The sequence below is a fragment of the Diceros bicornis genome, chromosome 22 (assembly GCF_020826845.1).
Source record: "Diceros bicornis minor isolate mBicDic1 chromosome 22, mDicBic1.mat.cur, whole genome shotgun sequence".
Classification (NCBI taxonomy): domain Eukaryota; kingdom Metazoa; phylum Chordata; class Mammalia; order Perissodactyla; family Rhinocerotidae; genus Diceros; species Diceros bicornis.
In genome coordinates, this window is record NC_080761.1 from 10,224,601 (window position 1) to 10,240,622 (window position 16,022).

The window sequence follows — 16,022 nt, forward strand, 5'->3', positions numbered from 1 at the left end:
TTTTTCCCCCCAAAGCCCCAGTAGATAGTTGTATGTCATAGCTGCACATCCTTCTAGTTGCGGTATGTGGGACACGGCCTCAGCATGGGTGGAGAAGCGGTGCGTCGGTGCGCGCCCGGGGTCCAAACCCGGGTGGCCAGCAGCGGAGCACACCCACTTAACCGCTAAGCCATGGGGCCAGCCCAGTAATTTCTTACCAAGTTCAGTTTTATGTGAAAGTTTATCAGAATCCTGTATTCTAGAGTGTCAGAGTCCTTTCTATGAATCTCTCTGAAGATGAGACATATTTGCAAAAGCATCTCAGAGTAAAAACATAACTATCTATAGAGAACAAAAGACAATGTTATAATACATTTGACAAACCTGGGTATTTTTATGACATACAACATTTTAAGATAACTAGAATTACAAGTGATAACATTATACCAGGACATATTAAAGTTTTTAAAGTTTCATATAACTTCTAAAACATTTATATTAATAATATTCACCCATACAATATAACCTAAGAAGGTTTATCATTTATTTGACAATGCTTCCCATGAGATTAAACATACCAAATAAGCCTAATTAGTTTTTTTTATATATAATCTCTGTGTTTATGTATTTATTTATTTGGTGAGGAAGACTGGCCCTGAGCTAACATCTGTTGCCAATCCTCCTCTTTTTTTTTTTTTTAAGATTTTATTTATTTATTTATTTTCCCCTCAAAGCCCCAGTAGATAGTTGTATGTCATAGCTGCACATCCTTCTAGTTGCTGTATGTGGGACGCGGCCTCAGCATGGCCGGAGAAGCGGTGCATCGGTGCGCACCCGGGATCCGAACCGGGGCTGCCAGCAGCGGAGTGCACGCACTTAACCGCTAAGCCACAGGGCCGGCCCAACCAATCCTCCTCTTTTTGCTTGAGGAAGATTGTCCCAGAGCTAACATCTGTGCCAATCCTCCTCTATTTTGTATGTGGGACACCTGCCACAGCATGGCTTGACGAGCAGTGTGTAAGTCCGCGCCCGGATCTGAGCCCCAGAACCCTGGGCCACTGAAGCTGAGTGTGTGAACTTAACCACTACACCACCAGGCTGGCCCCACCCAATTAGTTTAATATCTTTGTTTTTATAGGAAGAGGGAACAAATCTTTCCAGGTGAGGTGTTCCAGGGACCCTCTGAAAAACCTCAAAAGTTATTTCTAGGTCAAAAAGACTTCATTTAGAATTCGATTTTTGGAAGTTTGTAAAAAATATCAAAATGTTTTAAAACATTTGGTCAAATAGGATCATAGGTCACTGTGAAACAATGCTTAGTTATCCGTTTAACCATGGTGACAATGAAAGATTTTCAGCAAATACAGAACTTTAAATAGTTGTAAGAAAAACCTTAGCTCTTGTGATTAAAGACCTGATAAAAACAATAAAGGAAATTATTTTGATAAAACATAAAATCCCTGCCTTTGTGGTAGACTACTCAAAGATAAAGAAAAAAATCTTTCATAATCTCTTTATCAAGAGTAGACTAGGGCTGGCCCCATGGCTTAGCGGTTAAGCGCGCGCTCCGCTACTGGCGGCCCGGGGTTCGGATCCCGGGTGCGCACCGATGCACCGCTTCTCCGGCCATGCTGAGGCTGCGTCCCACATACAGCAACTAGAAGGATGTGCAACTATGACATACAACTATCTACTGGGGCTTTGGGGGCGGGGGGTAAGGAGGAGGATTGGCAATAGATGTTAGCTCAGAGCTGGTCTTCCTCAGCAAAAAGAGGAGGATTAGCATGGATGTTAGCTCAGGGCTGATCTTCCTCACAAAAAAAAAAAAAAAAAAGAGTAGACTAAAAGCCCAAGAAAATCTTGTCCTTATAATAAAGAGGAAACCAAATTCTAATTTTTTACTAGCTTACTTTTCATATTAAAACCCACTTACTTAATTAAATTCATTCCAATCTTAGCCAGCTTGACCAAGCACAAAACTCTTTTCTCAGGGTTCCTCCTCCACAAACCTTCTGTAAATTTCCTTTTTACATTCAGAATTTGTCCTTTCTCATAACCAGTGTTACTTTAGAACAAATTTACTTTCTTAAAAATATCTCCATTCCATATACCTTCTTTTTTTTTTACTGAAAACATACATTTTTCTCATAGCATAAAAATTTTAATGTGGCACAAGACCATGTTTATTAATAGACCCAAACATCTTTTAGTTTTTTCTGTAATAAGAAGCCAAAAGTAGATACACATATGTTTAGTAATTAAAATCTAATATTTTATCTTATCTGGAAATGATCTAGATACTCAATAAATTTCTATCATTTAACTTAGAAAACTCTAAGGTCTCAAGTTACCAAAAGGTTTTGAAGTTATTTTTAAGTACATATACCATAACACATAATTACTGTTAAAAAGTTCACCTAAAAACCTTTTACTCTTACTTACATCTCTTTAGCTTACTTGTTCCCAATAATTATATTTAGATTCCCTAAAAAAACTACATGAGACATGAGACAAAATCAGCCATCAATTTATTGCTGCCAAATTTTGTAACAAAGAAAACATGAATTTGTTTGGCCTTTGGTAAGCCTAGCTAGAACAAAAGTTGTATATTTAATGTTGATAACTCTAAAGACAACAAACTTAAATTAGCTTTAATACTGAATATTTTCCTAGGTCATGTGATCCTGAAACTCCTCTGGGTTAATTTCTATTATATTTAGAAATAATTTATATAAGTGTTTACTTTAAGCCAATTAAATGGAGCTCTTTTAGAAATTATACCATCCAGAGGTAGAAAAATATCACATATAAATATAACATACATATATATAGACACACATAGAGACCCCATAGTTTTAAGATTACTGCCACGAATCAGGTACAGTAATACAAAGCTTACTAGTTACGAAAGAATAGTTTGATACAAATTTTGTTTCTGGCAGATGGAATAAATTAAGGTTACCTGCTTTGATGGCTAAATCTTTTTTTCTATTAATATTTGTGGAGAAGACACTTAAGATGCTAGATTTTGGACAAGGGTGCTTCTATAGCTGTTTGCCTCTTTTTTCCTTCAGTCTTAGGAATTGGTAATGGTCTAGATAACAGCTTCTGGAGAGGTTACAAACTTTTTGAGATGAATAGGGGCGGTTTGAGGATTGGTGAAAGGGAATGGGTGCAATCTGAACTGCCCCTAAAGCTGCATTTCCAGTTTTGCAAAGATTCCTAAGTTAAGGACCATTGCTCTCAATTCCTCAGAAATTGGGTTGTAACTTAAATGGCATCATAGATTGATCTCTAATTTGCTTCTTTCCCTCTGGGCACATAGTTTTATTTTAACTTAGGGAAGAAGGCCTATAAAAAACTTCCTCTCAGGCTCCAAATATCAGCTTCCAATTTGGCCAAATTACTGATCAGAAATTACTAAATCCTTTCAAATATCCTGCCAGGTTTCAGCCTGGACGCACAGTAAATATTTCAGTATTAAACAACTCCATTAATTTTTAATTTTAGTTTCCCCTTGGCTGTTTAAGGGAATAACGTAGCAGTTTACCAGAAAATCTCTCAGAGTCTTGTTAACTCTAGGAGGGGCCCATTCAGGGCCCTCCTTTGAAGGTAGATATGGGGGTGTCTGTAAAGCCATTAACTTTTATAGTCTTTTCTTTTAGGTACCTCTTACCATTTTTTCTTTAGCTTTTTGCAATGAAACTTTCAGTGAGACTATTTTAGAATTTTTGAAGACTTTGAAGTGCACTTCTTAAATGATGGTATCTAATTGGAACATTCCTTCTAATGGCCGGTGTGATTCCCCTGAGGCTGGTAGCAGACTGCTAGCCCCAAATGGAGTTCAACTCACATATCTGTCCAGCCATATCTGACTGCAAATGGGGTGTAACCCACATTTCCGTCTGATCGTATTTTGGGGGCCCCAACCTGGCAGTTACCAAGCCAAGTTCTCAGGACATGAAACAAACTTAGTAAGATTCTGCTGTTCTTGGTAAATATTTACAGCTTCCTAGACCATAGGCTTTAAGCAGGTGTGCTGGATGGTGGCACATTTGACTCTTTAGAAATTAAAGATTGCATTTAATTTGTCTGGTCCATGGTTCTCAAATCTAGTGTGCAAAAAGACAAGTTTTGGAAGCTCAAAGGAGCCCCAAAGTGGCTACTGTAATTTTAAATCATCCTTAGTATTATCAGTCCACTGGGACAACAGTTTACAACGGGAAAGACTACAGTTTTTAAATATAAAACCAGCTGGAGTTCCTGAGGGAGGAACCTCTTGGAAAACTTTAGAAAATGAAAGTCCGATGGTAAAAAAAAGTGTGAAATTTAGAATAACAATAGGGTTTTCTATATGCACATCAACAGGGTTAGCTTAGCCTTAGGTCTCTTGGAGGCAAACTTATACCTAAGGGAGATGTGCCATGGGGATGGGGTTGTGTGATATTTTACAGAGTACCTCATTGCACAAAAGTTTTCTTGAGGTTGGTGAGTGACCTAATGACTCTCAAATGCTCAACTCATGCCCAGCAATTTTGCAGCCTTGGCTTCCAAGGTGTCTCTTAGCAATAGCTTTTTCCTCATATGCGTATTAACCTTGAACAAAGTTTGTCTAAGCAGAAATTTTTATGGAGGGAATCCCCTCCAAAATTCAGAGTACTCACAAATCTATGGAGGGAATCCCCTCCTGCATCAAAAACCACATTGGTGCCATAACCAGGTAGTCCCCTGCTTGCTTGAGAGAAACCTCTCCTTTGATGATGAAAGCCACCACAATGATCCCAAAGAAACTCACTGACCTCAACCAAAGGGAGGGAGGTCCGAGCTTGAGAGGTCCTACTATCAGAAGAGTCAGCTGTTCCTGGAAGCAGCTGAGCACACAAGGGGGCTCATGTTGGTACCCAACCTGTTTCCAGGGATGCTGGTCCACGAAAGTGAGATTGCTTCAGGTCCCACTTGCTGACACCACATGTCAACCTACAAAAACAGAAACCAGTTTAAGAGGCAAAGTGTTTATTCGGGATCAAAGAATTGCAATTTAGGGAGCACTGATTCAGGTAGAAACCAAATAGTGTCCCAATTACAGGAGAGGGGGCTCAGGATTTTTATGGGAAAAAGGGAGGAAGACGAGGTAAGTTGTATTAAAGAAGAGTTCACTGGTGCTAGATGAGGTAAGGCTAGGTTTGTACTTCACAGATTGGCTTGAGATTCAGTCATAAGGCAAAAGGCCAGACTTGTACTTCATTGATTGGTTTGGGATTTGGCCATCAGCAAAGTCCAATTTCATCAGTCCTTGCAAACAGGACATTCTTGTCCTTACTGACTTCTTGGAATGTTGGCAGTTTAGTCCAGTTTGGAAGATAAAGAAAATAAGATGTGCAAGGCAATTCCTCTGAAATGGTTGCTCTGGCTCTATTTTAATATGGCTCCACTCACGTCATCTTTCTGACTATTGGGTTTGTCATCAGAAGCTCCATTCTGTACATGAATCTAGAGAATCCTTTGGTACATTTAATTACCTATCTCTCTGCCATTCCTCCCCTAATTCACTGTGCTGTCTAGAACTTCTTGCCTAACCAATCGAACCTCTAAGATTTAAGAGATATCATTTGTAACTGTTGTAAATACCCCTTGTTTTACTTGGGTAAACACCTCTGGCAAGGTAGAGACATAACTAGACAGAATTCGGGCACAAACTGAATAGTTAAATGTAATACCCACTGACATCCTATGGTTCTTGGATCTCTTTAGCTGGCTTCCCTCAGGCATTGCCTCCTGGTTCAGGTCTATTCTCCAATTTGGATTCAGTATTTTGTTTGTTATTATAGGAATTCTCATTGCTGTAAAACTTTGTTTCCTGCATAGCCTGATGTTATAAAAACACCACTCGGATAATGGTCACTCAGTGCTTTGAAATGATTACCATGGCTTGTGAAACTTCACATGAGAAACTTTAAGGAACTGCAGAAGATGTTTATCCTTAAAAGAACTTGATGGTAGAGTCTTCTCTGCTCTGGTGTTTGCTCAAAGGTGGCCTAAAGGCTCCTAAGGAAACCACTTTCCCTCCTATGAGGGACATGACACATTGGGAACAAGCCTTCCTGGCAATGAGGGATCACCATGCTTTCCAGTGTTTGATCAATGATGCTTTTGAAGACAGACCTTGATCAAAAGAGGAAAATGTGAAAGGTGATACGAGTGGAGCCATATTAAAATAGAGCCAGAGCAGCCATTTCAGAGAACTTGCCTTGCACATCTTATTTTCTTTATCCTCCAAACTGGACCAAACCGCCAATATTCAAAGAAGTCAGTAAGGACAAGAATGTCCTGTTTGCAAGGACTGATGAAATTGGACTTTGCTAATGACTGAATCCCTAACCAACCAATGAAGTCCAAGTCTGGCCTTTTGCCTTATGACTGAATCTCAAGCCAATCTATAAAGTACAAACCCAGCCTTACCTCATCTAGCACCAGTGAACTCTTCTTTAATACAACTTACCTCATCTTCCTCCCTTCTTCCCATAAAAACCCTGAGCCCCTCTCCTGTAATTTGACACTACTTGGGTTTCTACCTGGATCTGTGCTCCCTGAATTGCAATTCTTTGATCCCAAATAAACACCTTGCCTCTTAAACCGGTTTATGTTTTTGTAGGTTGACAGATAGATGGGTGTGAATATTTTATGAAATTGGGATCATGCTGTACACAGTGTTTTGTAACCTGACATTTTGCCACAATAATATGAGGTGAACATCTTCTGGTATCAAATTAGATTGGACTATATTGGCTCTTGTTCTCAGGTAAATTACTTGAGGGGATGGAGCACTACTTTAAAGTGCCCATTTGCTTTAAAACAATGTGTTAATTATGTGTCATTTAAAATATTTGATTAAAAGCACTTTCAAGACATCCTGCCCAACCTCCTTTGTTACCTAAGTTCATATTACTCTGTGTCCTCGAAAACAATAAAGCTGACATAAAAGCACCCTGCACTGACTTTGTTTTTCTTACTTAGCCTGAGTGGGTGACACTTCAGTGTTCCTGGATAGGGGTTGTACAGATGAAGAAATTGAGACCCGGAGAGATGAGGTGACTTGTCTAAGGTCTTACAGTTCAGTTATGGCCAATGAACATTTCTTGAACATCTACCATCCATCCACAGGTCTCCAGAGATGAATATTACCCTCCAGCTGCTTCAAGGCAAGTACGGGGATAGATGTGTAAGCAAATGCTGTCACTTATGCTCTGCTTTACCAGCTCAGGCAAAAAAATTAGTTCACATTTCTCTCAATGTTCAAGTCAGAATGATAAGCAGAAAGTCTGGTTCTTCTGCCCAGATTTCCCTCCCAAGATATGTCCAAAGACCTCAAATCTGCTGTACAGTCATGCACTGCATAACAACTTTTTGGTCAATGATGGACCACATATATGACAGTGGCCCCATAAGATTAGTAGCATACAGCCTAGGTATGTAGTAGGCTACACCATCCAGGTTTGCGTTAAGTACACTCTACGATGTTCACACAATAATGAAGTCACCTAATAATGCATTTCTCAGAACTTATCCCTGTTGTTAAGCCACGCATGCCTGTATTGTAAACACTTCACTAATGCATTACAGAATGGGTATCAAATCCATTCACTGAAAGAACACCATGCTGAACATGGCTTGCAACTAGCTTGTTAGAAAATGTTTATTAAAAGTCTCTTAAAAACTTTACTATGTGCATTACAGAATGGGCGTCTCTTTCATTCACTGAAAGAACACTGTGCTGAACACAGCTTTTAAGTAGCTTTTAAGTAGTTAAAACATCTGTATTACAAGCATTGAAAACACTTCTCAACATGCATTACAGAACAGTATAACTTCCATTCACCGAAAGAACACTCTCCTGAATGCGGCTTGCAAATAGCTTACTGGAAACATCTTTATTACAAATTGTAAATATTTCACTGTCTGCATTACAGAATACGTATCACTTTCATTCACTGAAAGAACACTGCTGAACGCAGCTTTCAAGCAGCTTGTTAGAAACATCTTGAATACAAGTTACTTAACCACTACATGCATTACAGATTATCACTGGTATTCACTGACAGGACACTGTGCTGAATGCAGCTTGCAGGTAGCCTATTGGAAACATCTTTATTACAAGTAGGTAAGCACTACATACATACTACATAAAAACTACACAAACTATTGTGTATAACTTCTATTCATTGAAACAACATTGTGCTGAACACAGCTTTCAAGTAGATTATTAGAAATGTCTATATTGTAAGTCTCTCAAACACTTCACTACATGCATTATAGAAAAGGTATTACTTTTATTCACTGAAAGAACACTCTGCTGAACATAGGTCTTAAGCAGCTTCTTAGAAACATCTTTATTACAAGTGATGAATAAATGAAAAGCAATAGGATATATTGGAGTCTATGAGGAAGCCACTGGTTTAAAACTAATTTGGCCTGACCTTGTTTTTCCAGAAAGGCCTGATGTGGCCTGTTGAGCATGCATTGTATATCTGCTTTAACCATTTACAATGTCTTAAAGATAGGGATGTTGCCTCCCCCATATCGGCATTTCTTTAAGGATAAGCATTTCTTCTCAGAAACTAAGGATTAATTACTGACCTGCTGTGCTAGCTAAGCATCTCATGACAGTAGTAAAATAGATATTCCTGTCATATTTGATGTATGCTCTTTGTTCCAAGATGGTATATAACCACCCTGTACATCCCACTTCTTTAGAGAGCTTCCTGCCTTGGTGGAAAAGTTCTCCCAGGCCAGTCCTCAAATTGGCTCTTAATAAACTCACCCCAATTTTGACTTATAGATTGATTATGGATTATTTGCATCAACACAGGTTACTTAAAGACTCCACTACATGCATTACAGATTGGGTATAACTGCAAGTTTATTGAAAACATCTTAATTACAAGTATAGTACTGACTTTAGTTTTGTGAATGTGGAATAATGAATTGTTCATTTTAATTATCTGAGTCAGCCCCTCTGAAGATGGTAAAAGCTCACAAACAAAAAACTAAAATTTGCTACTCAACATTCACGAAACTTAAATAAGTGTAGAAGAACTTTAAGTTCTATATCTGGGTTCATGTAAGAAAAACATTCTATAGGAAAGACAGATCTAGGACATATATGTCCTGAGTGTAAATGTCTGGGTACAAGCAAAAATTCCAGGCAGCATTTCAGACTTTCAAGGCAGCAGAACTGGTGAGACCCAAGTCAGATTTCCCAAATAGTAAAGGGGACCCAGGTAATATCTGGGGTACAGGTGGAACAAGCAGAAAATTTCATTAAAGTAAATATATGATATGATGAAAGGAGGGAGTTGGAAAATAGGATGACGGACAGGGCAGAGGGACCTAGAGGGCCCAGGGGGCGGGTGGTGTTGGTGGTGGAGAGATCTGCCAGGCTGGTGGGTAGGGCAGGGGCTGTGGGCACACTTCTTCAGGCTATCCCCTCCCCCACCCTTTGAAACCCTTTGTGACTCTTCAGTGCTCTGTGATGCAGGCCTGGGACTATAGTCTTGTGCCTGCAATCTCAGAGCTCAGTTGCCTCAGGCAGCCTTGCGATTCAGACAATGGAGTTCAGTCAATGGAACGTTCTCTCATTTCTGAATAGCCCTATTGAGTCCTGTTTGAGCTTTGGCTCAACATTCTTGGATACTGACCCCAACCTCACCTTCCCGTGTGGGTTGGGGTTGCTCCTTCTGTTCCTGTGCTACCTGTTGGGGATTCCATCTTTACCAACCTTCTGGAAAACCAAAGATATCCAAAAGGTAAGGAACTCTGAGCGAGCCCACAACAGGGACTCTTTATTGTTTTTTCCGTTTCTATTCCCACATTTTCAAATGAGTTTGGTTGGCTCAGAGAGACAAGATGGGAAGTCTGAGTAGAGGAGAGAACATCATGCGTCCAGGGGAATAGGCCAGGCAGGGCTAGGGGTTCAGCTGGGACTGTTTCCCTTCAAAGCTCACAGACCACCTGGGTGTGGTAGAGGATTCTGGGATAAAAGCCCAAACTCAGTGATTCTGCAGTCCTGGATTGGGTTATTTAGAGTTTGGGATCTCTGCAGAACAGAGTTCCCAGTACTTGATCATGAGTCACATTCCCACAACAGGTGTCACTTGACCAAGCCTCCCTTCATGTTGGGCAGATCAGGAGAGCAGGGCTTAGCCTCTGAGAGCCTCTGAGGAGAGGATGGAGCCCATGCTCTGTCCCAAGATACAGGGTCCTATCTGAGGGGGCAAAGACGTGACTGTTGGCCTCCGATTCTTTGCCCTGTTGAGCAGAGGACTTCTGACTGAGAAAATCAAGTGTGGACCTTGTAGATAAAAATCCTTCTTTGAGTTTTCCAAAGAAAGAAAAATTGAAAATATTTATCATTTTAAAAAATTAATTAATGGAAGGAACACACAGTTCTATTAATTAAAATAGAGAGTCATATTATTCTTGGATATGGATATCTGAGTTTCCTAGAGAAGGGAGAGAAATGAGCTCCAGCCCCTCACTCTTTTCTTTTTGTCCTCAGCGTCAGGGCAGAGCCAAGAGGAGAAGGAAAGGTGGAACATCGAGAGGTAAGGTTCTGCCTGTTCCACCTGAGCTCTCCAAGGGTGACCCTTCCTGTCCCTCAATGAGGTCCCATGTCCATGATCTCTGAGGATGTCAGTTGCTAGATACTGTCCCTCTCAGAAAACAGGGCCCTCAGAGGAGAGGCTCATGGGAAGGCAGTCAGAACCCGAGACACTTCTCAGATTCCTGTTCTGCCCGCCTCTGGGCATGAAGCAGTGATGGACCTGGGCAATGGGTGTTGCCCAATAGGTGGCCACGTCAGAACTTCTGTCTCCTGACCTTGTGAAAGTACTTTGACTTCCTGGATGATCACATTCCTCTTTGAGGTAACCACTGACCTGAGCTCCTCACATGGTGGTTTTGAGCATTACACGAGATAATGTATGTGCAAGTACTTTACGAATGAAGCAACATACACAGGTGAACCTTGTGAATATCATCACTGACCATTTGACCTCATCTACTGATTCTTGGGGCTTTCAGAGTCTAACATCCCAAGGGTCTCCTATAAAGGGACTCCTAACACCCATGCTTCTACCTACTCCCTCCAAAACCCACTCTTCTGGTTTCCCAGGTTGGAGATATTACGAGAGGGAAACAGAGGAGGAAAGGAGGCTGATTTCTATTCTGAAAAGGTGAATAGTCTTTCTCCTTCTTTCCTGATCCCTCTTTAGCATGTCCTATGTAATTCCAGGGATTCGGTGCAGCCTGCCCTAGTCATGGGAGGGGGTAACCATAGGAACAGGTATGTGAATGAAGGCCTTGGGGTGAGAGTTCTTGAGTATATTGTGAAGTCATGGATGTGGGACAATGTGAAGGGGCAGTAGGCTTCAGGTGGCCCCTTCCCCGCCAGACCAGCAGGTCCTCCATTCCTTGTTGTGGTCCTGGCTGCAGCTTTGTACCTCCTGTCTCTCACAGCCCCCTGGGCCAGCATCATAATACCACCCACACTCGTCAACTGTTATGTCCAGACTCCTTCTGTGAGGTGTGTAACAGCACAAGTGCAGTGGTCAATCGGCTGATGTTCCCAGAGGACCTAGAAGATGATACTCTCTCTGTGTCTTCTTTGGCTTCCACAGCTTCTGTGACTGAGTTATCGTTCACTGTGTCCTCTGCCTTCTCAGAAGTCCCTCCAGGAGACCTAATACCAGGCCCTCTGTCTGAGCCTTCCCCACCATCCCCCTCCATTCTCTCACCTAACCCAATGACACCCTTAGCTGACTTTCTTTCATCCTCACCACCAGGTCACTCTCTGCCACCACAGCCTTTTCTTCTCTTGGACTCTGAGTTCCCCGTGGACCATTCCCCACCCCAACCCCTTGCCTCTCCCCCTCTCCCACCACATGACACTGAGACAGCAGATCCTGTTCTCCAACCAGAGGCCACTTTGTCTCTGCATACCATCTTCTCTCTTGACCCCACCTTTTCCCAAGATACCAATCCCTTACCAGATCTGTCCCAGACAATGAATCCCACTGATTCATTGGCTCATCATCATACACCACCAACCGTGTCTGTTTCACCACCACCAGACTGTGCTGTAACTGTGACTCAACCTAATTCGAATTCCATCTTACTGAAGCCTATTCTGGAGAACTCATCTCCAGATAGCCCTGGTGGGTTGTCCACCTGTGTCCCAACAATCAAAGGTGCTGACCATTCAAGCCTGTCAGCTTCAGAATACCCCTCATGGCAAGCTCATGCCAAAGACCTGTTTCCTTCCACCTCGGCACAATGTGATGTCAATCAAGAGTTTCTTGCCCTCCGTTCTTCAGGGGCCTCTTTTTGGGGAGACTCTGCAACCAATCTTGTAGAGCCTGGTAACCTCTCATTTCTCAGCCCTGATGCCCTGGCACTCCTGGAAAGACAAGTCCAAAAGAGGAGTGATTTCCTGATGGAGAAGGAAAAAGAAAAGAAGAGGGGTTCTGTTCCAAAAGAACTTAGGCCAGACTACCAATTAAATTCCTCAGAAAAAATGTTGGAGTCAATTGCTCATAAGCATGACTCAGCAGTCTCCCTTTCTTTTTGGAGCAGCAAAGCCAAACCAAAGGAGCTGCACGTGCACCAGCAGCCCCCGTATCCTAAGACCTCAGAGGATAGTTTACAGCAAAAACGTGTCCAGCTCTTCTGGGGTCTCCCATCTCTGCACAGCGAGTCCTTGTCCACTGCTGACCATGTCTTGGGTGACTCTTCCTCAATCTTCATTTTCAATAGAATCTTGAATGCCTCCATGGACCAAGAACCACCAGTACTTCCCCGTCCTCCACCTTTGTCCTTGCCTGAGATCCAGCCTCAATCCTTGCCTCAAACCCTGCCCCAATCCCAACCCCTACCTCTCACTCAGGTCCAGCCTCAGGCCCACCTTCAATCCCCACTCCCAATCCCACCATCTGGTCCTCTACCCAAGACCGAGATCTGTGGAGTGAGTTTCCACAGACCGCAGAATGAATCGGAGTCTCTCATCGCATCTGACATTCAACACCTGGAATGGAACGTGTTGCAGAAGCAACAGGAAAGTTTGTGGGGTTTACCCTCTGTGGTCCAAAGCTCTCAGGAAGACTTTTGCCCTTCAGTTCCCAACTCTCCTTGCCGCCGGGCCTCCCAGGCCCATGGTTCAGTCTCCATCCTTCCTGGAGAGTTTCCTCTCAGCGATGAGCTTCGGGAGAAACTAGAGTATCACCTTGAAAAGAGGCTCATCCAACACCGGTGGGGCTTGCCCCGCAGGATCCAGGAGTCTCTGTCACCAATGCCTCCGAGCAATTTTTCAGAGATACCTGAGTCAGAGAGTGATCATGGACCCTCATGGGTCTCTGTGAACAAAACTCTAAATGTTGGATTGAGCCATCCTGGAAGCTTCCACGAGAGGGGCTCAGAAATGCTTCATCTAGAGAAGGACGTGGGGAAGGATCAGGGACATACTCCAGAGAATGGCCCAAAAGCTCACCTGTTGAGTGGCCCAGAGAGGTATTCAGATAAGGATCTGGGGTATGACTCTGAGAAAGACCTAAATAGTCACATGGCGAGTCTGTCAGGGAAAAATTCAAGGGCCTCAGTGGGGAGTCTAGGTCACAAACAACTTGAAAATGTCCTGAAAGTACACTTGAGCAAGAAGTTTGAGGAAATCAACGAGGGCCGGCTCCCTGGGACTGTGCATAGTTCATGGCATGCTATCAAGCAGACACTGCTGCTTTCTGACAAATCCCACACCCAAATAAAACAGAGAAGTCTGCCACCATCAGTGGGTGGGGACCACTCCCTGAATACCTCCCAGGAGCTTTCCTTCATTGATTCCAGTGCACAACAGATGCTGGAAGCCCATATCAAAAGGTTTCGTATGAGGCTGCTGTAGGGCCTTCCCCGCAGAGTCCTTGAATCCATAGAGATCTCTAAATTGAAAGATGCCGCATCCCAGTCCTTGTCCCATTCCCACCTTCCCTCCTCAACCAACCTGATTTCTGAGGTGGATTCCAAATCTGGGGGCTTCAAGCCCCTTAGAGGAAGCTCTAAATCTCTTCATGGAGACAAATTGGGAACCACAAATTCAGCCCCTGTCCTGAATCGTCCTTTCTCTGCCACTTCACCTGTGGGCAAGAAAGGACAGGGGGTCCTGACACAATCACCCTCTGGTATCACCCGAGAGCTTGCAGAGGATGTTCAGAGAAGTAAGGGTGCCAGACAGACCCTTCTGCCTGTCACACACGGCACCACAGGCAAAGCAAGTCAGAGACAGACTCGACTATGCAACAGATGCCCCCCAAGGCTGCCTGCAAGGCAAGCTGGGGCCAGACAGGAGCCAGAGGAGAACAGGGTGAGTTCCAGGGATGGAGTAGAAACATGACAGGCCAAAAAGAGGGAGAAGAAGTCAGAACCTCTCTCCGTGCTCAACGTGTCCAGGGAGATATTCAGGGCCAAGGAGCTTGATGCTCTTCAATCAAAAACTGGTGACATCTTGGCAACCAGCAAGCCAGGAAGCTCCCAAATGATAAATGTGAATGAGAGTAAAGTAGAAACTACTGTGACCACTGAAAGCCCCCCACCAAGAAGACCAGTTCCCCGAGATCCTAAATCATCAGATCTTAAAGAACAGCTGTTGAGCGAATTAAAGTCTAAACTGGAGAAGAGGAAGCAGAGCCAGGCCCAAGGCCAACCCACTGACAGGCCCCTTCCCTCAGAGAGCTTGACTGACAAGGCCTCACTGACTCATGCCCAGGGTGTCTCTAGCGGGGATGCTGGAGCTTCCCAGGTGCTGCATATCCATTTGGAGGACAGAGGAATTGGTGTGGAGCAGTGGCAGGAGCCCTGGCTCCCTAAGCATGTCTTGAGGTGCCAGGATAAGAATTTCCCACCAGCTGCAGAGAGAGTGAGCCCTCCGGGCCCCAAAGCAGAAGAGCACGGTGGAGGGGACGCAGAGTTGGGGACATCCCAACCTAGAAGGAAGAGTTTCCCTACTCAGGACATGGCATTAGAGGAGATGCTTGGGAGCAAGTCTTCCCAGACCCCATCACAGAAGGGACAGCCTCCTCCTGAGAGCCTCTTCAGGAAGAAAATGAATGACTTTTTGCAATGGTTTAATTGCGGGATAAAATGCAAAAGGCAAGAGAATTCCCAGAAAAAGGGCAGCTCCACATCATCTGCGCAGAGCAGAGGCCTAGTTAAAAAGAGAGCTGCCTTTATGGGGATGATCACAGCTCAGAAGATCATGACAGATGCTGGGAAGTCCCCAGAAGAGAAACTGGGGCATTGGCATGTGATAGATACCACCTGTCCTCGAGAGCCCCTACCCGCCCAGAGGAAGTTTGGGAAAACTCAGCAGAAGGCAGAAGTGCAGGCCCGCGCAGAGCCCATCCAGGGCCATCCTTCCAGCTACAGGGCTCCCTCCTGTAAAGTGACAAACACCAAGTCCTGCCACCAGGAAGCTCTCTCTGCCGGCCAGAGTTATCCAAGAGTTAGACGGAGCAGAGACGAGGACAGACACCCCCAGAAAGTTGCGGCCTTTAAGGACCAGCTATTGTGTCCCTCATCCGTGCCCCGCAGGGAGCCTGTGCCCCATCCAGGCCCCACCTGCAGGCGTCAAGCCAGCCAGGGGCCTCTGGCCACTCTCACCACTACTGAAGGCACTGTGCTCAGAGATCCGTCTCTGCTATTCCAACAGAAAATGCTTCTCCAGAATTTCCAGAGAGGAAAATTTCCCACCCCAAAATAATTCCTTTCTTGTGGGCAATATTGATTCTCCCCAATAAATGATCCTAAACAATAGTTGTGTGTTTTCTGTGTGCTGTGTTGGGGGCATGGGTTTCGGGTAACTCAGAGCTTGTGCTTCGGGAAAGGAAGGAGTTAGTTCAGCTCTTACTAATTGCTTCCTTTGGCTTCTAAAAGGTCACCAGTTCCCTGGAGCTCTTGACGAGAAACAGGTATCATGTGCCCCCTAAAGCCCATTTCCTTCCTGA

At 43.7% G+C, this 16,022-nt stretch overlaps 1 pseudogene; it reads left to right on the forward strand.

Moving 5' to 3' along the window:
* Nucleotides 1–9,544: 9,544 nt before the first annotated feature.
* LOC131419950 (spermatogenesis-associated protein 31D4-like) lies at nucleotides 9,545–15,821 on the forward strand (annotated as a pseudogene).
* The last annotated feature ends 201 nt before the right edge of the window (nucleotides 15,822–16,022 follow it).